This window comes from Paramormyrops kingsleyae, chromosome 14 (genome assembly GCF_048594095.1).
Source record: "Paramormyrops kingsleyae isolate MSU_618 chromosome 14, PKINGS_0.4, whole genome shotgun sequence".
Taxonomy (NCBI): Eukaryota; Metazoa; Chordata; class Actinopteri; order Osteoglossiformes; family Mormyridae; genus Paramormyrops; species Paramormyrops kingsleyae.
This window is the reverse complement of record NC_132810.1, coordinates 1307939-1331949: the sequence shown is the minus strand read 5'-3', so window position 1 is coordinate 1331949 and position 24011 is coordinate 1307939. Positions and strand designations below refer to the sequence as shown.

Genomic DNA, 24011 nt, shown 5'->3' with positions numbered 1-24011 from the left:
CTGTTTGTGCACATTCACCTACATGCTTTTTTTTGGACTGCTTAAGTGCTGTAGGACCCTTCAGGTGCTGCTTGATCTCGGCCCGACAGGAAGGACTTAATCTCTACATCAGACTCCTGTGCTTCTCATGCCATCAGGCATTCCACCTTTATTCCGATTTTATACGAGGCTAATCGCTCCATCCCTTTTCCAGGAATGGCCTGGATACAATCTAAATTAAGGGTCTTCTCAGGTCACAATGCCAAGAATGTAAAATGAAGCATAAAATATTTGCTCAAGGAAAATGGTCTTGAATTAAATAAAATGAACAAACCTGTACTGGATTTATTAAATAGATTCTTCCACTTTGTAAAAATAAAATGTAATGCTATGATTTATGGACTGGCATCCCGTCCGGGGAGGAGCCCAACCTTGTGCCCCGTGACGGACTGGCATCCCGTCCGGGGCGGAGCCCAACCTTGTGCCCCGTGACGGACTGGCATCCCGTCCGGGGCGGAGCCCAACCTTGTGCCCCGTGACGGACTGGCATCCCGTCCGGGGCGGAGCCCAACCTTGTGCCCCGTGACGGACTGGCATCCCGTCCGGGGCGGAGCCCAACCTTGTGCCCCGTGACGGACTGGCATCCCGTCCGGGGCGGAGCCCACCCTTGTGCCCCGTGACGGACTGGCATCCCGTCCGAGGTGGAGTCCACCCTTGTGCCCCGTGCTGCCAGGGATAAGCTCCAAGCCCCTGTGACCCTGACTGGGATACACTGGTGGAAGATGGATGCACCTTTTATGGAGCCTGAAGAGTAGAGTGTAAAATAACCCTCCTGTTAGCATAGTTAGGCTGACACATTACAGCCCTTTCCAGCATCCCTACCGCAGCTTCGAAATAGAAAAATATAACAAACTATAAAATTGAATATGCATTGTTAAAAATTTGTTCAGCCTTGCAGTGTTGCCCTTGAATCTACATCTAACAGCAGATGAGCATAATGGAAGGTTCAGTACGTTCGGTTTCTCATCTTTACAGTAGTGATGGCTTAGTGATGCACGATAGCAAGCAGTTTGATTCACTGTCGGTCCCGTGTTTGAATGAATAGATGCTGGCTTTCTTTTCCCCTATGGAGGGAATATCTTGAATTTCATATGCAAATCGTATTCTAATTTGGTTATATTGATTGATCACTTGTCATCTGATAAAGGGACATCTGGAAAGTTGCTAAAACATCATGGATGGATGGATGGATGGATGGATAGATACTGTCATTATTTTATCCATAATATCTCTAGTTTGGCTGGTTTTGAAATGAACTAGGTTTGCCTCTATCATGCAGTTACATTTGAATGGTTTCTGTAGTTTGGTGGGTTTTTTTTCCCTGATTGTTGCTGTTTTAAAGCAGAGTTGAGGAAAAACTACTTCAATCACAGAAATGCAATTACCAATCTTTGTCTATTTCTGTCAGGCAGGTAGGGCGGCTGCTTCTTGAGATGACAGACAAATTGCTCAGAGCGCTGACGTGGCTGCAGTTCCCATTGATTGGCTGGAGAATTGAGGGAGTCTGACAGGATTCCTTCTCATATGCTGGGATCAAGCCGGATTTCTGTGTTCCGCGTCCTGCATATGTGCGCTCCTACTTCATTTGGTATTTGTCTTACATTGCTTAGCGGATTGCCAGCTGAAGCAGCTAAGAGAATTTCTTTCAAAAGAACATAAAACTTAGCAGATGGCCTGTTCTCCAGTTCTCTGCTAAGCCCAAATTTTAATGTAACATTTCGCCTCAGCCAGGCAGGAAGTTACAGGACCAGTCAGTCAGTAGATTCTTATTATGCTTAAATCCTTACAGAGAGGCTCTTTATGTCTGTAGACAGAGGATAGTATATTGTTTATAGGGCCTAAAACTGCTTTAAGAAAATTGTGACATCACAACATAAATTATTTTCTTAGGCTTGCAGTTCTTTGTGCTGCAATTAACTGTTTATTTTTATGATGCTTTTATCCAAAGCAAAGTATCTGTTTACAGTATTTTACTGAGGCAGTCCAGGTTAAATACCTTCCCCTAGGCTGCTCTATCAAGGTACCTCCTGGAACTTGAACCAGAAACCTTGGGTATACAAATTCTTAACCACTAGGCTTACATTGCCCTACAGTGTTCCAGCTAATGGATTGAAAAACAATAATAAAGAACAATGAAATGAAGAAAAGAAAAAAAACCTAAAAAATCTGTTTTATAGCATTTTAAAATTGAAATAAATGGTGAATGGCTTCCTACTCATGTCTTACCCCCAAACAGTAGAGAAATTTGCAGTTATTTTGAAGTGCACATGAAATTTTTTTTGCACCATTAAAAACCTCCATTAAATACCCCCCTCCCCCAGCCACACAAATCCTAAGACTTGATCGATATTTGATTGTGATAGAATTGAAGCCAGACTTTGACTTTCCTTTGGAAGAAAGGACACTAAAACAATTTAGTGTTTACTGAATTATTTAGCAGTAATGACTGAACTACCTGGATTTATTTACAAAACGTGTTTTCCATGTGATGGACGGACATCCCGTTTAGTGTCCCCTGTCTTGTGCCGCAGGTTCCCCATTTTATTCAATATGTTATTAAAAATGTGATACTTTACATACCGTTTTTGCAATAAAACCTATCTTTTGTAAGAGGTGTTTAATACTGTTTATATTTTCTCACATTTCTGCCCCGTTTTAACAATAGATGACGACAGATGGTACAGGTCCAAACTGAGAACCCAATGTTCTCTATTAAGAAATGCAGTTCCTTTGTAGTCATCCGCCGACTGCAGCGTCTGCCGATGTGTTTGGAGCTGCTGCTGCGTAATGAGATGCCGCATTTTCTGCGCGGACAGCGTTGGGTTTACTTTGCAGTCGCTTTCATGCCTGTTCGGCCGCGCGCTGACAGTTTGTCTCGGTGCCTTTAAAGCCCGCCGCTCCGAATGGGGCGCGTGATCTCAGAGGGATCTCAGAGTTGGGGCGGGGGGTCCTTTCTCGGGCTGCACTGCTGCACATTAGAATTGCAATGACGCTCGCGGTGAAACGGTGACTTTTGACGGCGCCGAGCATTAAAGCGAGTAGCCCGCGTTGCTTAGAGCAGTATCGTGCAAAGCCATAATATCCTCTTCAGACACACCTATGGGCACGCCTGAAAAGCTCATGGTTTTTCATAATTTTGAACGACTTAGATAAGTAGGTTATTTATTTGTTTCATTGTTTTGCTTAATTTCAGTGGTGGGGTGACCGGTTCAATAGTTTCGTGTCTTCCCCGTGAACCTGGAACCAGCGGACGTGAAATCCCCAGCATTTGCGAATAGATTTTCTGATTTATGTACTTTTCTTTTAATGTATAATTGCCAACATTTGGGGCAAGACGGAAGTGTAGAGATTCACTGTTGCACGTACATGTGTAAACATGATCAGTGTTTTTTTTTTTTTGAAAAGTGTAAAAGGTGAAAAGCTTTTGAAGTAAAAAAAGATTACAATGTAGATATACCTCATCCGTGTATATACAAGGGATTTGCTTAGAACCTGTAATCTTTTGTTTACAAGCCTAATTCATTAGTGTGTGTTATAAGTAATGCCTGACCTTTTCTGGGCAAATGCTGAAGGTTCTTTTTATAATTATTGTGAAGTAATTGAATAGATAATTCCATTCTACTTTGGATTAATTTAAAAAGTAATTATGTGCTCTTGATTTATAAAATGCTATGTGATAGAATAACGTTCCTGTTCAGTTTAGCATGTTCTATTTAGCTGTCACCTGAGGTAATTGAATTATGTTATTATGGTAAAAGCTGGACTTTAAGGCCAAGGGATATTCTGAGTCACGTGTGCAGTAAAAGTGATGTGTATTGGCATGTAGGTTTATCTGCTTCTGAAGTTAATTGAATCGCTGAACACGCCAGAATGGATTTTTCTTCCACGCGCTGTTTTCGCCACCGCTGAAGGTCAGTGCAAGTGAAGGCAGAACGTCAAGAGTGAAGCTCATACATGTGAAGAATATTTTATGGCTGTCATTAGCATTCACCGATTCCGAAATATGGTTTAGAGTTTTTAAAATGTATTGTGTGATTTGTGGCTGTTTTTGAAACTGGAAGTGGGTTGCAGTGCAGACCTGAGATTTGAGACTTTAGGTTTAACTGAAAATGAATCCACCAAAAACAGTTAAAATTATGGTTTGTTTAAATAATTGTAAATCAAGGCTGTTCCGTATTGGCAATTTCATGAAATAAAATAGCTCACTTTTATTGTGTAGTATCTGATTTCCATCAGTCCCGTCTTTCTGTCAAAATCAGTTCAAATGATTCAAACTTCAGGCTGGAAACCCATAAACCTGTACTGCAGATTGAGTTGGATCAGGGGTGGGCAATCTTACCCAGAAAATGCGGTTGTCTGTGGGTTTTTGCTGCAATTTCCTAATTAGATCACGAATTAGAGGACGGATTGGCTGAAGTGTATTCACACTTGGGTTTGACCAGCTGACCTAAAGGTTATCCCAAAAACCTGCATTTACACTGGCCCTTTGCTGGTAAGATTGGCCACCCCTGGGTTGGACGGACGGATGGATGGATGGATGGATGGATGGATGGACAGAATGCAGAGACGATTCAAGGAAACTGACAGAGGTGTTGAATTTGATCCCTTTGTGGCCTGCTTTGCATATTATGCCTGATTCTCTTCATCCTATAATGTTTTGTTTTTATAAACTGCTTTGTCTTTTTCATTCATTTGCTTAGAGAGAAAAACGTAAAATAATACTTAGGTAGATTAACACCTAAGTGCTACCATACATGTTGCAAAGTCATGGCAGTATTGCTCTGCGTCATGAACTTACAACAGATACTTTGCTTTTTAGCTTGAAATTGAGTCTGTAAGTAGGACAGAGATTGTTCTTTTGGATGATGCAATACTTTCTTTTTTGGCTCTTAATCATTTATTTAGCTTCACAAAATGACTAAATATGTAATCATTATTTAAACAAGTTGTATAAGCAGAAGGCAAATAGGCCGAAGCCTGAAGACCCTCAAACTGACTTCTGAAGCTCCTAGGCTGGCTTCCCATTGGCTCCCAGTGCCTGCGAATGTCTCCCTGCAAATGGTGCTAGCGGTTCTGCTGCCATCGTGCCAGGTGTCCCTTCTTGCTTGCCATACCAAGCCATTTCCCATCTGTCCCAGCAATTGCCATCTGTCGGGTGGTTTCCGTCGTATCTCAGGTACTCCGCATTCCTTCCTCTTCTCATTACTTTTTTGGGGTCTGGTTTCATGGCACTGATCTTCCCAGCATTTCTGGCGTTTGCCAAAATCTCTTCAGAATGTCGCAGTCCCATTCCTTTTGGACCGGAAAACGTTTAGTAATTCAGGATTTCTCGCAGTGTAATGAATATGGACATGGGTGTTACTAGATATTTTGGGCCCCATGAATGGATCTCATACTGGTTCCCCAACCCAGATCAATTCAATCATGTTCCAAATTTATTAGAATCACCCTCACCCCCCCCCCCTTTACGGCGCCCCTGCATTCAAATAAAACTATGTGCGCCCTGTTACTCATCCTCTTCAAAGTTAATCTTTTATGCATTGTAGTTATGCACTGTGGAAGCCCATTTGCAAATTCAGTGTCATGGACCTCTTTCAAAGCGCATGCATGACATTATTTTTTGGGTGTTTTTTTTTCTTCTCTTTTTAAGCTGCCACTAAATTAGAGGGCCAAAGGATTTTTTTCCAAGCCAGAAAAAGAGCAATGCACTGGACCTCTTGTACTTTCTTAATGGGGAGTATTGAGTTTAATATTTTATGCAGTTTCATCAGTGTGACATTTGGTGTTCATTCAAGTTTCACTTCATTTGTATCAACAAAATAGCAAGGCAATGCTCTGCTAAAAGGGATTTTTTTTTAATGATTTTAATTTACAGAAATTAGACGTGTACTTTTGCATTTTTTAAATATTTTTTGTCATGTGAAATTTCTTTCTTTGAATTTTTCGAATTGCACATTAATTTTGCTTCTTTTATTAAATTAACCTATTACATGATAATTAAATAACATTCATGCATAAAATGAGACGTGTTTGGATTTGGGTGAGGGAATGTTGCTGTACATCAATTTTTTTATTTTTGTGAAAGTACTGTGGAAGGCTACTCTTATTTTCCCTGTTTCCTTTTGAATATTACAAGTAATGTTGTCTCTGAGCAGTGCTGCGTGGGATATTCAGATTAAAAGAGAAGATTTTTCCGTACTAATTTATGGACTTCGATTTCTTGGTGCTTTATAAGAGCAAAAATGTTCTCTTGGGTTCGTTACACAACTGCTAGCCAAGTCAAGCACAACTAAGAAATTGTGAGGATATGCATTCTGGAATGAACATAATAATGAGAGGGTTTCTGTACAATAGGAATAAGGTTGAAGGCCAAAGTTTCTGTAGATTCCTTGGAATTGTGAATGTTAGCGAACTTTTTACCGAAGCTTTTAAGTTTATATGGAATTGTGAACTGTGTTAACATGACAATTTTTTCCTAATAGAAAATAATAATTAATGCAGAAACTTTTCGTAGTTTATTGGGTGCATTTAAGACTTTTTTTTGTCATGCAGTTAGGGTTGGTGAGTGCCTCACTGGATTTCAGTCTGGCAATAGTTCAGTGTTATATTAAGTCTTTGCCTGTTCATTATGTGCTTCTTTGATTCTTTTGAAGTGGTCAGTATAGATTTCCATTAGTGTCTAGAGGGGCACCATGCCATTTAGCCTCTGTACTTTGAATCCCAGATACCTGTTCGAGTGAGTAGTTATGCATGGAGAAATGTAGCCTTGAAAATAAATGGTAGAATAAGACCACGTCTCTGTTAAAGGTGCAATGATGTAATTTGTTGTTCCAGTTCCATTTGCTGATGTTGAGTTTTAGATCCACATACATCATCCACTGGTGCTTGTTGTACCAGCTACACCCACAATAAATCATCATGGAAATTAGGTCCTTGTTTCTGATGTTCCGTCCAATGTTGAGCAATATCAGGTGTGGTCTCAAACTTTTTGATCTCATAAAAAAAAAAAAAAAAAAAATCTGGCCTCAGGGAGAAGGTACTCCAGAGAGGTTACATAACAGGTTCTGCGGTTATAAAGATGATGTTTGTGTTGTTTTTGCACCTGATTTAGCTGTGATGTAGCTGACTTCAGAGATGGTGTGTTGGCTTCGTTCGCTCTGAGGCCAGCAGCAGAAACAGAGTCTTTGGGGCGGATTCAGTAAGCGGCCTGTGGGTGACCTGAGCAAAGCTCACTGCCGCACATTCTCTTAAACAGACTTCGATGTTTACAGTATAGTGACCGCAACAGCAATGCCGCTACAGCTGAGGTACGAAACTCACAGAATTATAGGTGTGAGTTAACGTAAAGGCAGTCAACAAATATAAGAGAGGAAGTTCTGAATATTATTATTATTGTTGTTGTTGTCATTATTATTATTATTGCTACATAATTCTAATAATCCTAAAGACAATTCACGTTCAATGTATTTAATGAAGATTAAATATATATACAGTATATTATAAACCATATTTATTTTCATTAATTTGAAAGGATAGGCCCAGTTGTCGGTCTGGGTCTGCCCCCTGCTTTGGGGAACCTTGGGCATAAAATACCTGACTTCTCTCACGTCTCTGCCCTCTGACTTGCTTGCTGTCCACTTAAACATCCCTTCGTAACATTTCAGGGTGATCATACATTAGGACACAATGTAAATATGTGCTCTCTGATCACAAGTCCTATTTCCCTTAATTCATATTGTTCCCCTCACCCACAGGAGACTGGGCATGTCTGCGTGGGGGTTGTGCCAATGTGACATTTCTCCCAGGGTCACACTGTCGAGGTTGTTTAGCCATTTTGTAGGTCAGAGTGGATGAGACCCTCAAGGGTGCTGGCTGGCTGCTGCGGAGATGGAACGCAAGGTGATGTGCATCTTGTGACACTTGCTTGAGGGGTGGGACACTGTTTATATACAGCTGTTGTTTGAGAGCATATCAGACATGTCACTGGATAGGAAAAAATCTAACAAAACCATTCTTTCAAAATGGGCCGGTGAATGGATCCTATAATTTTTTTTATTGAAGATCTGTAGTGGCTCTGGAGACCTCAGTTCTCTAAGTGCTCATCTTTATTCCTTTTTAGATAGAGGATTATTATATTTATCGCACCAAGCGGTTTTTCCATTAGTCTCTGAAGAAAGACGATTGTTTTCACTATAATCCAACTTATTGATTCATTTGAAATGGCATATTTTTGCTTTCTGCCTTAACGGTAAAGTGGTTTTGAGTTTCACGTATCAACTATAAAACGTGAAAAACAGGCACTTTTGCACCTGATAAACATTTTATTGTTTTTTCTTTTTTTTTTTTTTTTTGCTCTAAGTGTCCCTTTAGTGTAGTAATAACTACAGTGTATCACTGAGTTGTTTTAGTTTTCTCTGGACTTTTCCTGTTGAATTATATATATATATATATATATATATATATATATATATATATATAAAATTTATTTTGATTAGTGCTGGTATGATTTTAATTAAACTAGAACTGTAGCTTAATGCCTTTTTCCCCATTTGAGATTTTCAGGAGAATTTATTGCTCCACGTTTAATGCCACCTACTTAGTACATTTTTGACCTAATCGTTGTGCTATGTGAGCTTGCTTTGCCCTGTTCTTTTCCACAATACCATTCTGAAGTGAAAGGAGTCTCTGCCTCTAGTTGCGAATCGAATGATTTAGCTCCCCTGCCAAGAATTAAAAATGACTTAATAACAATGTATTGAAGTACAGAGTGCTTTCCCATTATGTAACATACAAAATACCTGGTTTAGATGATGCTGAACGAAGCAGAGCACTCACTGAAATATGAAATGCAGTGCACATGCTTTGAACACATAATTATTTCTCAGACCAGATAGATTTTTCCTCTCATGAGATTATTTTGGAATTACCCTAGAATCAGGTTTATTTGATAAGATTTCTATAAGTGTGTGTGTGTGTTTGTGTGTGTGTGTGTGTGCTCTCCCGCGAATGTGCTTTTGTAATTATCAGATTGTGGGGACCAGATTTCCTCAGAATGTGATAAAAACCTGTAACTTTTTACTTTGTGGGGACGTTTTTTTCATTCACCACAAGGATAACCCCAATTTCATAAAAATCAGTGAATGCAGTAAAAAAAACATAGAAATGCCTAAAATCTTATTTTATTTATTTTTAAGGTTAGGTTAAGGTTGTCATAGCTGGGACTAGGATTATGCTCATATTAATGAATGGAGAGTCTCCACCAAGACTCAGTCTCTGCCAGCAATGACTATAGAGTGATGTATGTATACAATAACTACAATATATGATGGTAGTGTGAGGATATGGTTCTTTAAGCTGAATGTACCTTCACTTCTTAAAATGTGCTGACTGATATTGAGTTCTTGAGTTTGAAAATCTCATTTTAATAAGGAAATAAAGTAATGATACAGAGCATCAGAATGATGTTTGACAGTAAATGACTTCTCCAGGGACTACTAAGACCGCTCGGCCTGATCTCTATTTATTATTTTAGCTATAATTCCTTACAATATTGGCTTAGTCCCATTGTTTAAAAAAATAAAATAAATTTGTGTTCTATTGTATGTTTATACAGTATTACCATTGTCACGGATTTACGCTTATGTTTTTTATTCTGAGAATATCACCATATCGTTGCTGATCTTGCGCCCCATGAGTTGGTCTGTCTCCTCCTGCCATATTGATTATGAGGTTGTGCCCCTTTTATGGTACTGAGATGAGCGAAGATGCACCGATGCGTGATGGATGGCAGGATTGAGGCGGACGTTCTCCGTGCCGACAGCCTAAGTGATGGTCCTGCCACTTACGGGCTGATGTTTGCCCATCACGCTCGGCCTCAGACACGCATTGACGACCTCCCTGTGGCTGAGCTTCGCATGGACTCGCTATTAGAGTAATTCACTTTGGTGGACGGCTTACTTGGGTCAGCCGTCGTCAGAAAGGTCCCAGAAGGACATTCGCAGCAGCAGAGCCCCGTTAGCATCCACAGAAACACTAACACTGGGACCTTGAATTTTCCTGAGGTTGCTCTGGTCTCATCATTCATCAATGATACCCCACAATTATATTAGTTACTTTCTATTTCTGCACTTTGCAAATTTTATTGACATCAGCGCCATTAAGCTTATAGATGTTGACACTTCACCTCAGATCAGACATTAATAATTCCTTCCACACGTTCCAGTCCTCATTGCAATATAAAGCGCCTAAAGCAATGCAAAATTTCCATGCACGTGTGCTGTCACGAAGACTCTATATCGGAGTCGGAGCTACAGGAATTGCTTTAAACTTCTCCAGTACTTCTAGGTTAATTAATTTCAGCAGCACGAGGCGTCCTCCGTGTCAGTGGCACTGCCTGTATTGGTAATGACTTTCCTGGGGTGTCCTGCATGAGCTCCTTTCTCATTTCCAGGATTAGTAGCTGTCCACCACCTCCCCTTTATGTCTTGTCAGGACCGGTTTGCTTTATTGCCCACTTTAATCCATGGACCATGGCTAATTTGAGCCTGTAGTGCATCAAGTGCCCGCTTGAACTTGTGACCCCTGGCCGGTACGATCTTTAATGTACACAGGAATCTGTAGTTAAGTGTACAGGAAGGGGAAAGCAAGGATACCTGTTTTTATGTGTTTTGTCAGATAGTCATTCTTTATTACCAGTCACTATATACAGTTGTTTGATTTTTCTCTCATTTCCAGTAACCCTAACTGAATAATGCCCCTACTGTGACCAGTGGCCTGTACTCAGAAGCGGGGTTACTGGCTTATTGGGGTAACTTGTCGGATTTAAGGTACCGCAGCTTAAATGGACTTCATATTCGTTCACTTACATTTTGCCCAGACTACCTTAAATCCCACAAGTTAGCCTGATAAGCCAGTAACCCGGCTTTGTAGTACAGGCCACTGTTTTCCCATCTATCTTGGTTTTGGTTCCACCCCACGGCTTTTTTTGAAAACCCGTCTTTACCTCTGCCCTCAAATAAAGGCTGTGCCTAAATTCAGGGGCTGCATCCTTCTAAGGTTGCATCGGAAGACCAAATGCGTCACAGCGGCGTGACAAGGCTGTCCAATCGACAAGGCTGTCCAATCGACAAGGCTGTCCCATCGACAAGGCTGTCCCATCGACAAGGCTGTCCATTCGACAAGGCTGTCCAATCGACAAGGCTGTCCCATCGACAAGGCTGTCCCTTCGACAAGGCTGTCCAATCGACAAGGCTGTCCCATCGACAAGGCTGTCCCATCGACAAGGCTGTCCCATCGACAAGGCTGTCCCGTTTCAAAGGCTCCTTCAAATGCGGCCTAGAAATGCACCCTTCTTCTGCGGAGTCGCCTATGGGGTGGATCCTTCGCAGTCCAGCATTTCCCAAGGTTCATTGCGCAAACCGGGGTTTGTGACTCATGGGAAAAGCTTCTCCATCTCCTGCATCCAGGTGTCTTCTGACTTCTAGGTTGTAGTGTGTAGGTTTTATTCCATCTACCTCGTCCCATTCTGCCATTTTAGTTTTGGGCATGTTTAAACACTTTGAAGGACATGAAATCCAGAGTAAACGACTCCCTGGTATAGGTTATATGGTTCCAGTTGTGTAATACACTTGTCTTTGTTGTCATGGTAACAAATCGAGTGGTTGGTCAATTAATGATTCTATAGCACTTTAAATGTCACGTGGGCCACAGCCAGAAGACTGAGCAGAGCTGAGTTGGATTCATTTTGCTTTCTCCTTGGATAGTAATCATAAAGGAATTCAGGCTGTCTGGAAATATTACATAAATGATGTGATTTTGTCTTGCCTTTTATGGTATGGATGTGTCTTTTTTTTTTTTTGTCAAATTGTATTTGCCATTACACAGTTTCTTTCGATTCCCTCCCTCGACTCACCCTGGTGTCATTAAATGGAGAATGCGTGCACCTTTAAAGGTCTGTCAACATTTCCGAGCATGTCCGAGTATTCGTTCCACTATGCAAACGACATGCCCCCACTTTTTGTTCAGAGTATTGCCTTTGTATTGAGGTCCTAGAAATAAATGGAATGGTGCAGCATAGTATTATGTGAGTGAGTCAGTCATTCGGTGACTGAGTATAATAAAACCCCTAATCCACATTTTTTCTTTTTCCTTTGATCTGTTGTAGACTTTTAGCTAAGATGATGTCTGAATACTGTGGGTAATAATTCGGGATCCTCTTGGATTTTGAATAGCAGACTCATGGCCGTTCAGTGGGATTTGTCTTGTCTTGTGCATTTCTGCCCATTTCTGTCATTCGTTGCTATTCTCTGGATAGTCTGTCCAGTGCATCGGGGAATACTTCAGTTGGTAAACCGCCGTTACTCTCTTAGTGTCCTCCTAAGCTGCTTGCCTTTATTGCATGGATAGCATAAAGAAGTATTCTGAGAATTTCAAGCAGAATTGGAAATGCATTAAAAAAAGCAAAATATTCAAAATCATTTGTGTATCTTGCAATGCTATTTCTCTGATGTAAATTCACCAGGCAGACTCTTGATATGCCAAAACACCAACTGTATTTACAAAAAAGGTATAGTGTCCCATAACCGGTATATACGAGTATCTGAATAATCTGTGGTATAGTACTTCGGGGGTGTCAGTGATGGAACTGTGCTATTCATGGACTATTAAGCGACTGTTGTTGCTGGGGAGTGGATGGATGGGAGGGGCCAGGGTCCCTTTTAATTATAGCTTGGAGAACCTATCACACATTCTGTCATGCAGAACTGCATGTAACGCTCGGCAAGAGACGGTTTGGATCAGCACTCCAACTTTGCTGAGTTCTCTTTGATCTTGTGTTGAAGTCCTTTGGAGTAAATGGTGTTTTCATGTTTATTACTTGGTCACAATCAACAGCACTGTTTACAGATATATGGACTCACTCCCTCTCATTTTTGAAAGGATAGTTCGCCAAGTTAACCATTTATTTGTTTATCTCTGCTGGCGCTGTGCTGTTAAGTCCTGCACATTCTTTCAGGTTGTAAGCCGGCTACCTCATTAGACAGGAATTTCACTTTCAGAAACGGTCATTTTCCGTAATGGTGCAAATTTGTCCACTCTAATTAGATAACATAGGGTTGATGTACACTATATAAGAATCTGAGATTATTTCACCTTTATGCGAAACCCCATTCATCCCATCTAATTGGCGAGATAAATAATCCTCTGTCTTGAAGATGGTGCCCTTAATGACATGAACCACTTCCAAGAGCTGGCAGAGCCGAATGCCTTCTCCTTGTGGTCTCCTTGTGGTCTGCTTATGTCTGTAATTGTCTGCAGCATTTTTTATTGTTATTTATATCCTACATTATTAGCCCCTAGTTGATGCGCACAGATTTATGGTTGTAAGTCTTTTTATTATTATTAGGACAATTCTTGAATTAAAAGAATGTGCTTAAATACACTGAATTTTAGTTTTTTTAAAAGTTTAGTTTAGTTATTTTAAAGTTTTGGCATTAAAACAACACTTTCACAGTAATTTTCCCTGCCTTTGAATTGATTAAATCCACAAACAGCTTGGGAGGATGTCATGATGATATTATTTGCATATCATGTTTGACGGTGTTTGTAGGTTTACCGAAATGATGCAATAATGTATAAAGTAGTTATTTTGTGCCTACTAAAGACTGGTTATTGCTAACTTAAACTTATTTAGTCAGATTAAAAGTGTCCCTCTGGTATAATTGAGGTTTAAATTGAATCACACCAATGGGAAGACAGTTATGTTCCAGATTATTTTCTTGCTAACCAACTTTGCAAAGCTTACAGAATTTGTATCTGCAGGTTACTTTTTAGATTCGGGATTCCACTAATTAGGGAAGGGGGATTAAGTCAAATTCCCCGAATGGCGGAGAAAGAGGGCTGTGAGTTCGTTCCCATAACAACTGCTGCAGCAAGCTCTGCTGTAATGGAAGCTATTGATTGTCTGATGCCAGTCTTCCTTGTTAATGACCGTTTTGCTGTTCTTATGAACACTTACCGGTATGTTTTAATGTGCAAGTTTGTAATAGTACATCCATACAATGCATGCATTGTTGAAACTGATTTCCAGACTCCCAATACACTGCTAGACAGATATAGTCAAGCAGGGTAAAATACAAGGGTCAAAGTTGTGGGCAGGACAGTGTTTCTTTCTTTTTATAAGTAAAAGTGGGGAAAATGCCTCTTAAAGGTACATCCTTCTGTCACCAGCACATTCAGCGCTTTCCAGTGAAATTGTAGATTCAGTGCCGCCATCTTACTTTGGCAGTATTTACTATTCTCGCATTTATTATTATTATTTTTTTAATCTTTGCTATACTGCTTATTTTATTATGTCCTGCACTTCTGTGTAGTTTTCTTTGCTATGCTTTTTTACCCGTATTCCTGAATGCGTCTTATATTTCTGTGAAGGACATTGAATGACCTTGGTGTTTAATATTATGCTGTATAAACTTGCCTTGCCTTTGATTCTGAAACAGTTCACCTGTGTGTGAGAATGCCATTGTTCCACGAGATATGAATCTATTTTTTAGGAAATTCACAAGTAACACATGAGCTTCCTTCTTTTGAAGTGATCGTCTCAGTTCAGTGTCACAGGTTCTTGAATGACACTCTTAACGCCCCGTTAATTGGATTCAACCCATTAATTCTACACTTGGTATATTTAGTGTGTATCATGGGCGTAAATTACGGGGGGATGGGGGAGGTTGTAGCCCCCTCAATAAATTAAAACCAGCTAATACAACCCCCCCCAATAATCATATTTCCCCCATAATGGGTGGAGACCTCGACCCCCCCCCAATGTTCCAGCCGTAGTTACCCCCTTGGAGTGTATGGTGTTTGTCGAGCTCAGTATTTCCCAATCTGGTCCTCGGCAACCCACAGCTGGTCCACATTTTTGCTCCCTCCCAGCTCCCTACTGGGTGATAATTTGTGATCATTTTAAAAATGCTCTTCAAACTAGTCGCTCCTTTACAATTTAAACTGCTGCAATTACTCCTTTAAGGGGATCTAATATTGTGACTGCAATAGCTGTAATCGTTTATTTTGTGGCTGAATAAAATATCTGAACAAACAATAATGGTGGTACGGTTGAGGCAGTTTCAGATTCTGCTTCGATCACGTAGCTTAACGTTATTGATATCTCAGCTTCATCCCCTGGCAAGCAGCTCAGCAGTGCGCATACCGGCAGCAGCGCGCATATCAGCAGTGCGCATACCGGCAGCAGTGCGCATATCGGCAGCAGCGCGCATATCAGCAGTGCGCATACCGGCAGCAGTGCGCATACCGGCAGCAGCGCGCATATCAGCAGTGCGCATACCGGCAGCAGTGCGCATACCGGCCGCAGTGCGCATACCGGCAGCAGTGCGCATATCGGCAGCAGCGTGCATATCAGCAGTGCGCATACCGGCAGCAGTGCGCATATCGGCAGCAGCGTGCATATCAGCAGTGCGCATACCGGCAGCAGTGCGCATACCGGCAGCAGTGCGCATACCGGCAGCAGTGCGCATACCGGCAGCAGTGCGCATATCGGCAGCAGCGCGCATATCAGCAGTGCGCATACCGGCAGCAGCGTGCATATCAGCAGTGCGCATACCGGCAGCAGTGCGCATATCGGCAGCAGCGTGCATATCAGCAGTGCGCATACCGGCAGCAGTGCGCATACCGGCAGCAGTGCGCATATCAGCAGCAGTGTGCATATCAGCAGTGCGCATACCGGCAGCAGCGTGCATATCAGCAGTGCGCATACCGGCAGCAGTGTGCATATCAGCAGTGCGCATACCGGCAGCAGTGCGCATACCGGCAGCAGTGCGCATATCGGCAGCAGTGTGCATATCAGCAGTGCGCATACCGGCAGCAGCGTGCATATCAGCAGTGCGCATACCGGCAGCAGTGTGCATATCAGCAGTGCGCATACCGGCAGCAGTGCGCATACCGGCAGCAGTGCGCATATCGGCAGCAGTGTGCATATCAGCAGTGCGCATACCGGCAGCAGCGTGCATATCAGCAGTGCGCATACCGGCAGCAGTGTGCATATCAGCAGTGCGCATACCGGCAGCAGTGCGCATACCGGCAGCAGTGCGCATATCGGCAGCAGTGTGCATATCAGCAGTGCGCATACCGGCAGCAGCGTGCATATCAGCAGTGCGCATACCGGCAGCAGTGTGCATATCAGCAGTGCGCATACCGGCAGCAGTGCGCATACCGGCAGCAGTGCGCATACCGGCAGCAGTGCGCATACCGGCAGCAGTGCGCATACCGGCAGCAGTGCGCATACCGGCAGCAGTGCGCATATCGGCAGCAGTGTGCATATCAGCAGTGCGCATACCGGCAGCAGCGTGCATATCAGCAGCGCGCATACCGGCAGCAGTGCGCATACCGGCAGCAGTGCGCATACCGGCAGCAGCGTGCATATCAGCAGCGCGCATACCGGCAGCAGTGCGCATACCGGCAGCAGCGTGCATATCAGCAGCGCGCATACCGGCAGCAGTGCGCATATCGGCAGCAGTGCGCATACCGGCAGCAGTTCGCATACCGGCAGCAGTGCGCATACCGGCAGCAGTTCGCATACCGGCAGCAGCGTGCATATCAGCAGCGCGCATACCGGCAGCAGTGCGCATATCGGCAGCAGTGCGCATACCGGCAGCAGTGTGCATATCAGCAGTGCGCATACCGGCAGCAGCGTGCATATCAGCAGTGCGCATACTGGCAGCAGTGCGCATACCGGCAGCAGTGCGCATATCGGCAGCAGTGTGCATATCAGCAGTGCGCATACCGGCAGCAGCGTGCATATCAGCAGTGCGCATACCGGCAGCAGTGTGCATATCAGCAGTGCGCATACCGGCAGCAGTGCGCATACCGGCAGCAGTGCGCATATCGGCAGCAGTGTGCATATCAGCAGTGCGCATACCGGCAGCAGCGTGCATATCAGCAGTGCGCATATCAGCAGTGCGCATACCGGCAGCAGTGCGCATACCGGCAGCAGTGCGCATACCGGCAGCAGCGCGCATATCGGCAGCAGCGCGCATACCGGCAGCAGTGCGCATATCGGCAGCAGTGCGCATACCGGCAGCAGTTCGCATACCGGCAGCAGTGCGCATACCGGCAGCAGTTCGCATACCGGCAGCAGCGTGCATATCAGCAGCGCGCATACCGGCAGCAGTGCGCATACCGGCAGCAGTGCGCATACCGGCAGCAGTGCGCATATCGGCAGCAGTGCGCATACCGGCAGCAGTTCGCATACCGGCAGCAGCGTGCATATCAGCAGCGCGCATACCGGCAGCAGTGCGCATACCGGCAGCAGTTCGCATACCGGCAGCAGTTCGCATACCGGCAGCAGTGCGCATACCGGCAGCAGTTCGCATACCGGCAGCAGTTCGCATACCGGCAGCAGCGTGCATATCAGCAGCGCGCATACCGGCAGCAGTTCGCATACCGGCAGCAGTGCGCATATCGGCAGCAGTGCGCATATCGGCAGACAAATCAAAACAGCTGTGCTTCAGCCTGACTGTTTACAGCTGATGAGACCTTCTCTCAGGAGTTGCCTTCTTCCCCTCTGAAGGAGCTGTGAAGGTTGACAGTCTTCAATGCTTCTGTGGAATCCACCCCCCCCCCCCCCCCAGCACGAAACCCACCTGCCAGCAGGAAACTTTTGATTTAAAAAATACATATAAAAACCTGTATATGGGACTTAATGCCCCAATATCCCCATATCCATTGGTCCAGGGATGCAGTGCAGTATTCTCTCTATATGTATCCAGTATTTTGATATTCTCCTGCATTGCAAACACACGCAGCACGGTAATTTGGTGTCCCTCAATTGGGCACAGTGTGTACCCTTTTGATAGACTGACATCCCATCCAGGGTGTTCTCTGTGCTCCTTGGGGCAGGCTTAAGCACACCATGGACCTGGATAACAGCTTATGGAAGATAAATGGATGAAGGCTGCATTGATTTGAACTTAATGTACTTTTTTGGAATTGCTGGTCTGACGGCTGAGGTTCTTTGCGAGGTGGTTTGAATGGATTTTGATTTGGTCTGGGTCTTGGGGGAGGGTGGGAGTCTGTAAGAGCGTAACAGTGCTCTCTCTGACTACTGTGTACAGAAATAGGTGTTTGGAACTTCCAGCAATAGTCATCATGTTTGTTAACAGTAGAGCTAATTTTAAGTTATAGGAGTTTAGAAGAATCAAATCACCTATGAGATGTTATATTCTTGAAGTTAGTCTAAATGCTGATCTATGCCAATAGCACTAACTGTTTGCTATTCTTGTGAAGCATGTGCACATTGAAATCGCTAAAGAATGACTGTAAAAACCAGTGACCCATTAGTGTGGCTGTCCTGCCCTGGAGGGATTTCTCCGTCCTTCCTCTGGTTTGTGTGCTTTTGTTATTACCAATGTAATTGTTCTCTTTTGGTTTTTGTAAACTTGTTTATTTTTCGTCCTTGGTCGCTCTGTTAGCGTAGAAACTAAGGAAGTGGGCTTATGTGCACTCACAAAATCAATTATACTAATTTGAACTGCTTCTAGAAGGGACGTGATTCTGAACTAATGATGTATTGGAGAGGAATATTTGGCACTTACCACAAAGTCATTAAGGACTTAACAGCATTGTACGCCAGATGATGGGGGTTTTAATGAAGTCACCGCCTCTGTGGTTAGGAAATGGGTATTTATCTTTCTTTCTGTTTCTCTGAAAGAATGCATTATGTCTGGATTTAAGTTGTTTGATTTCAGTTTTTTTTCCCAGTTTTCTTCTTGCGGGTGGTGAGTGGTGGAGGTGGGGTGGGGGAGTCTTCATTCCCCATTTTGAAATTGCAATCTTTAGAAATACAGTGGAAACCGCTTATAGTGATCACGTCTGTCTGTGAAATCGATCCCTATAAGTGGATGGTCATTACAACCATTATTTTTCTTCTTTATGTCTCAGGCAGAATACTATGTAATTTATATTTATATACTATTTACTGAATTTTATTGACTCTTTCAAAATACAGTACAGCTGTTTCAAATGTCTTTCGAATTACAATATTGCACAAATTACTGAATTGTGTATAATTCAAATACGCTATAATACAGTACAGTACTGTACATGAAATGTAGCTTATTGTAGTTTTGCTACGGCACCTTGTTGGCTCGTTTATCATAAAGTTTGAGTCTATATTTGTCATTGAGGGAAAATGCCTTTCTTTTTCCCCGTCATTCTTTTTCCCCGTCATGTTTTCTGTGCACACAGCATTAGCCTCGACTAGCCAGCCAGAAGCAGATGGGTTACAGATGGGAAAGTAAAAAAAAAAAAATTACCGTAGTTTTAATTTTTTCCATATGTTATGTATAAAAAGACCCAAAATGAACACTGTAAGCGGACTACTTGATTACTAATAAGGAAATTACTTCAACAGTACTTGCACAAGATTAATTCTGTCCCTAGATTTTTGATCCATATAAGTGGTTGTTCACTATAACCATGATCACTACAAGCAGTTTCCACTCTATTAAAAATGATGTGAACACAGTATATGCCTGTGCACATTATATGATGAAAATGCATTAAAATTTCAGAATAATATTTAGTCCCAGTATCCAGCTTAATCCTCCAGTCCAGAAACATGCTTAGGGGAGTCCGTGTCTGTAAATTTCCTATAGTGTGTGAGTGCATGCCTCGCGGTGGACGGGTATCCCATGCCATCCCATCCCATGCCATCCCATCCCGTCCCGTCCCGTCCCATCCCATGCCGTCCCATCCCGTCCCGTCCAGTCCCATCCCATGCCGTCCCATCCCGTCCCGTCCAGTCCCATCCCATGCCGTCCCATCCCGTCCCATCCCGTCCCATCCCATCCCATCCCATGCCATCCCATGCTGGCTGCAGTAGGCCCCCGGGGGTCATCACAACCCCATACTGGATAAGATGGGTAGAGTATAGACATTTTCAGCTCATTGTACTTGTATGATTTGCAGAGAAAAGGCCTCTTGGCAACAGGTGCCTTTAATGATAAGGAATTAGGTGCTGTAATCAGAAGGATGCACAGCATTATGAAGCTTAACCTGCATTAATCTTCAATGAAATGCCAGCCTAAATGTGTGTCCTAAGCAATGCACTGATTGTAGAAAAATAATCAGCAGTCGAGCGGAAAGACAGTCTTATGACGTCCATTAAGTTGTTCACAGCCCTTTGCAGGATCACAGGTAATACGAAATGGCTGAAAAATCAATTTAAATGGTATATTTTAAAGTTCTGTGGGAAAAAATGCAGTGCTGCCGCAGCTGTGCGTCTTCTCATGATACCTGACATCAGAGAGGCTTAGTGGACCAGCAGCATTTTATTCCAGTGGTTCCTTTTTGAGCACCACGTGAATAACTACATCTGTCGTTTTGTTACACCTCCAGTGGCAACTGTAATAACAGCCATTTTCAGAACACTTTCAACAAAGTCGTTGTTACATCCCATGCCGTCCCATCCCGTCCCGTCCAGTCCCATCCCATGCCGTCCCATCCCGTCCCGTCCAGTCCCATCCCATGCCGTCCCATCCCGTCCCATCCCGTCCCATCCCATCCCATCCCATGCCATCCCATGCTGGCTGCAGTAGGCCCCCGGGGGTCATCACAACCCCATACTGGATAAGATGGGTAGAGTATAGACATTTTCAGCTCATTGTACTTGTATGATTTGCAGAGAAAAGGCCTCTTGGCAACAGGTGCCTTTAATGATAAGGAATTAGGTGCTGTAATCAGAAGGATGCACAGCATTATGAAGCTTAACCTGCATTAATCTTCAATGAAATGCCAGCCTAAATGTGTGTCCTAAGCAATGCACTGATTGTAGAAAAATAATCAGCAGTCGAGCGGAAAGACAGTCTTATGACGTCCATTAAGTTGTTCACAGCCCTTTGCAGGATCACAGGTAATACGAAATGGCTGAAAAATCAATTTAAATGGTATATTTTAAAGTTCTGTGGGAAAAAATGCAGTGCTGCCGCAGCTGTGCGTCTTCTCATGATACCTGACATCAGAGAGGCTTAGTGGACCAGCAGCATTTTATTCCAGTGGTTCCTTTTTGAGCACCACGTGAATAACTACATCTGTCGTTTTGTTACACCTCCAGTGGCAACTGTAATAACAGCCATTTTCAGAACACTTTCAACAAAGTCGTTGTTTTTTTAATATACATTTCTTTTTATTTGAGGCAAAACATTTTATTTGAAAGGGGGCCATTTTGAAGGCTTTGAAAAAACCCTTTTCCGCTCTGGCTTCAGAGCCACTTTGGCCATTTTTAATGATATGTTCTTTATTTTTTTGGGATTTTTGTTTTTGCTCATACTGATCATCCGTGAATCACTTTTCCCTGTTTTTTGTTTTTTTTGAAGGGGTAGAGCAGGGAAAAGCTTTGACCACAAATGGGAAAGTCTCAGAATCAAAACAGACATGAAAAATAAGTAGTCAAAGGCTTGCATAACTGGACCTAGAGCACTGTTAAATGCAGCCATCCATTATAAAATGTATTGTGGTCTTTTTGACCTGAGATACATGCTATACTATCTGCCATTCACTGATGAGTATATTAAATACATCTATTAATACTACAGATAAGATCTCAAATGAAACTTTCCAGCAGTGATTCATGTATAAGGTATTTCACAATGTCCTTTGAATTGACAGTACCGTTTGCATTCTCTACTTGAACATTCATTCATTCATCTTCTCTACTACTTGTCTTATATATTCCATCTAAATACTGAGACAGGGAATTGAGATCCACGGATTAATTGCGTAGGCCTTTAAACCTCTTACAATGTCAGTGTGTTTCATTGAAATCCATTCCATTACCGTTCTTAGTTATACCGCAAATGAATTTGTATGCACGCGGGGCATCCTTTGAGTAATTGCTGAAGAGTTTGTAAAAGGCATGAAGTGAATATGTAAATGAGCAATTCCGTCAGATAGGTAAGTATTCGGACAGGGTAAGCGATCACATGCTCCCTTTATTGCATGAATCAGTTGGCCGTGGTACAATGCGACATCCATTCAGTCGATTAAACAACAAACCACTTGAGCCGGCACAATGGAGTGTGAAGATAGCTATTACAGATTTTTTTTTTTCCATCTTGATTTATTTATTTTTTTTATGTTCTCCATCTCGAGCCATGTCTGCCAGCAGATTGGTAGTGAGCCAGGCTAGAGTACACTGGCGCTCGCTCTGAATTCTATGCAAATCGAGCGCCTTATCATCACCTAAAAATATACAATCGTATACTTAAATATTTTGCCATTTGTGAGGGCAGAAAAAATGACCCTCACACCAAAAAGCAAGAGTAGTTCTGTGTGGGGTGCATTTAGGTTTGTTTTCTTGCTTGTGTATGTTGACGCAGGTGTGTGTAATATTTACACTTGCGGTTGGCTCTGAGTGAGCCTGATGGAAGGTCACCCCCGGCAGACATGTACCTCATCAGATAAGGCCTGTTATGAGAAACCTGGGTAACAGTTTACGTAAAGCAGTCCTGTAAATACAGTAAAGATACCTTCATAATGCATTGTAATGGATTCATGATACATTATTAAAAAGTATTATAAACATCCCATGTTTATTATGCTTTTTTTAATGTTCTCATCTGTAATGCACTATAAATACCTTCATAATGCATCATACTGACCATTATAATGTGTTATGAAGGTATTGATAGTGCATTATAGATGAGAGCATTTGTAATGCATAATAAATATGGCAATAATTCGTTATGCCTTTTTATAAACATTTATAGCCCTGTTTATAATACTTTATGAATGCATCATAATGCATTATGAGCGTATGTATAATGCATTTATATGACTGTTTTAAGTAAAATGCTTCTGCCTGTTCATTCCCTATTTCCCACAAAAATTCTCCTGGAAACATCTCTGCACCACTGGAGGAGGGAATGGCAAGATTGAGTCAGTGCAGAAAGTTTTCAAGGTCTTGTACACAGACCATGGATCAGCCCCCCTCCTGCTCCCCACACCATGTTTACTTGTGTGGTGGAGGCGATTTTGAGAGCCAGTCGATTTGCACACTCTGATTAGTTCCTTCCTACTCCCACATGGGAATGGACTCTTTACCTGAACGTCTTTCAGATGCATACTGTACCTTGGCAAATATGCAGTGTAATATTCTTCTATAACGACATATTTTTGCCATTAAGTTTTAGACAAATGGTTACATCTATGTTGAAGATAACTGATACATTTGAGTAGCCGACTGTTACGCAGTGATTCATCAATGGCTACATAACTGGATTACAGTGTCATTTTGGACATAATTCCATGTCAGTCATTTATCTGAGATAAATGAGCATCACTTCAGTCATTCTGTATATTTCTGTCCTCACTTATATTGACTTATGCACATTTATTTTTCATCAGAGTTCCATGGGGACTGTCCCATTTTCTTTAGTCTTAGGAAGACGAGTCTTTAACTTAAGCCAGTTATAAATGCCCACTTAGGCTCCACTTTCCCGTGCGAGTTTCCAAGCCGAAGAATAAGAATAAGAAGTCCATACCTGCAGCCTAATGTGAAGCATATTGCAGCCAAAAGTACCTTTCAGGCAGCTCTGTTATTAATTGGAAGGTACGGTGAGCACGGATTAGCTGTTAAAATATTTTACATATGTCACCTTCGTCTGTAATGCTGCGGCTGTGTGATGTATTTTATATTCATATGTAACCCGATGCAGATGATCATTAAGTCAACACCAGGGAAATACCAGGGTATTCTGAAGTTGCTGAATGTTGTAGTTGCTTTTATTTTCTTTCTTTCTTCTTCAGTACAAACTCTTCCTAAGTATTAACTCATCTATCCATCCAATTTCCTTAACTGATTATCCCATGTAGGGTCAATGCCCATCCCAGGTCCATGGGTATTCCCAGAAACACAGGACATGAGGCAGGGTGGCACCGTGATTAGGATGCCATTTAGTCATGGA

The 24011-nt window shown here is 42.6% G+C and overlaps 1 protein-coding gene across 2 annotated transcripts in view; it reads left to right on the top strand.

Moving 5' to 3' along the window:
- The window catches only part of smyd3 (SET and MYND domain containing 3), a 161013-nt gene that overhangs the window by 5764 nt on the left and 131238 nt on the right, over nt 1-24011 (top strand). The gene's annotated exons all lie outside the window — the stretch shown is intronic.